We start from the raw sequence: 2,514 nt of genomic DNA on the forward strand, positions 1-2,514 counted from the left end.
ATTTTTTATTTATTATTACTTTTGTCAGATTCAAGTTATTTCTGTGACCATTGTGAGTTTTTCTGTGATTAAACGAGGGGTATCGACAACTTTGACCACGTGTGTAGGAGGAGTGAATATTTTGACTCCACAGCCACTTTCCGGAAATTAACACGTAGTGGATGTTGGAGAGTGAAAATTACACATTTGCCATTTTCTTACCCAGCACATAGTGCCCAGATTGTGCTCCAGGAGACACCGCAAATTAAGTGGATTCTTCTCACTATAATATTGCTAAATACAGGGATCCTAAATGTTGTTTGCGCACACTGCAAGACTCCGAAGTGAGAGCGGATTTTGCTGGATTGGTTTATAGAAACTCTGCTGCTTTTCAGCAGCCTTTGAGCCACTAATAGTGTGGGAACCTCTGTTTTTCCATTGACAGATGATGGACCTGAGTGGGGACTTGTTTTTTTGTGAGATGAGAATTGGTATTATTTTCACCTACATAACACTGATTGGTTTCTTTTTATTTGATATTTGGGAGGCAGAATGAACAAAGTGTTGAACACCGCACACTACTGGCTCATTAAACAAGGTTTTCTATTAGACTGTGAACTGTCATTGTCTTGGTAAATAAAGTTTTTTACATAGCTTGCCATTTTTATGGACAGTTTAAGTAGAAATGTTCAAAAATATAAAACTCAATTATATTTTATTAAAAAATATTTTTTTATCTTAGCAGATGACTGTACCAGGAGATCAGAGGGACAGCTGACATCTTCAATTTTGAAATCAGAAGATCTTGAGATCCTACAAGATACAACTGAAGTGAATGCCATTACTCCAGATATATCATCATCCATTCACAGCAAAGATCTGTCATCTGATCCTATGAAACAGGTCCCATCTTCTGATTCATTACTGACTACTAAGGAAAATGAAAGTCACAAAAGAGGCAATAAAAAACAAACTGCTCCTAAAGCAAAGAAGTCATTTTCATGTTCAGAATGTGGAAAATGTTTTATATGGAAATCACGTTTTCTTGCACACCAAAGAACTCACACAGGGGAGAAGCCTTTTTCCTGTTCAGAATGTGGGAAATGTTTTAACCAGAAATCACATTTCATTAATCACCATAGAACTCACACAGGGGAGAAGCCTTTTTCCTGTTCAGAATGTGGGAAATGTTTTATAAAAAAATGTAATCTTAATATACATCTAAAAATTCACACAGGGGAGAAGCCTTTTTCATGTTCAGAATGTGGGAAATATTTTAACCAGAAATCAGATTTGGTTAATCACCATAGAACTCACACAGGGGAGAAGCCTTTTTCCTGTTCAGAATGTGGGAAATGTTTTACACTGAAATCATATTTGGTTAAGCACCATAGAACTCACACAGGGGAGAAGCCTTTTTCCTGTTCAGAATGTGGGAAATGTTTTAACTGGAAATCACAATCAGTTAATCACCATAGAACTCACACAGGGGAGAAGCCTTTTTCCTGTTCATAATGTGGGAAATATTTTGACCAGAAATGGAATCTTTCTAATAATAATAATCTTTCTTTTTTAGATAGCGCTGACATATTCCGCAGCCCTTTACAGTTTGCACACATTATCATCGCTGTCCCCAATGGGGCTCACAATGTAAATTACCTATCAGTATGTCTTTGGAATGTGTGAGGAAACCCACGCAAATACGAGGAGAACATACAAACTCCTTGCAGATGTTGTCCTTGGTGGGAGTTGAACCACATTCTCCAAGCCTCTCATTTCTACGGGTTTCATCGTCCTCACCAAAGGCGACTCATCAGGAGACTTTATTTAATATCGATCTATATTCAAGCAAGACTAGACGAAAAAAAAATTAAAATCATGTATCATGTTATCCGAAACAGAAAACTAGCCACATATAGGCAGATCCCAGGCTTCAAACTATATACTTCGTATAGTTTTTACATCTCGAGGGACACGGATCTATCATTCTACAGGAAACAACCTAGGGGTTTTCAGCCACGGTTGGAAGAATACAGATCTGCTCCATTGACCATCGCTGAACCATGGATATGTATGGAGATGCCAGGTTGTGATCCTCAGATCAACTGGCATTTTACCTTGTATGGACTGAATGGATTGTCATCTTCCTTCGCTTGTCCTTACCTCCTCTCTGTGCGAACCACAGGTGGGGTAGCGACCCTGGGAGCGAATCAGCGGAAGGGTGAGACTCTGTAATGTGCACTCTGTTGGGTACTGTGCTGGGAATGTTCTATGTGTTATCTGCCTGTTTTGTGGTTCAATAAAGCATTGCCACACTGTTTTACCCTCAATGTGTGTTGTCTGAGTAGTGTCGTAGCTGTTTTTGTCCTGACCAAAGTCAGATCTGCCAAATCACCAGTGAGGCCAGATTAGGAGTTTTACGCCCTTAATTTACAAGCGCTTGGAGAAAAAAAGAGACTGCACACACACGAGCCGTGGTCAAATCACTTTATCTGACGTAATGAAATACAAGGCAATCTTTTATACCATTTACAA

General features: G+C 39.0%; 1 long non-coding RNA gene across 1 annotated transcript; it reads left to right on the top strand.

The window, feature by feature from the left end:
- Positions 1-727: 727 nt before the first annotated feature.
- On the top strand, positions 728-2,309 carry LOC141075654 (uncharacterized). The gene is made up of 2 exons (XR_012227312.1): positions 728-882; positions 1,556-2,309. It is a non-coding gene; the product is annotated as an uncharacterized lncRNA (long non-coding RNA).
- Positions 2,310-2,514: the final 205 nt, after the last annotated feature.

Source organism: Dendrobates tinctorius, unplaced genomic scaffold (genome assembly GCF_039654945.1).
Source record: "Dendrobates tinctorius isolate UK_male_01 unplaced genomic scaffold, ASM3965494v1 ptg000366l, whole genome shotgun sequence".
Taxonomy (NCBI): Eukaryota; Metazoa; Chordata; class Amphibia; order Anura; family Dendrobatidae; genus Dendrobates; species Dendrobates tinctorius.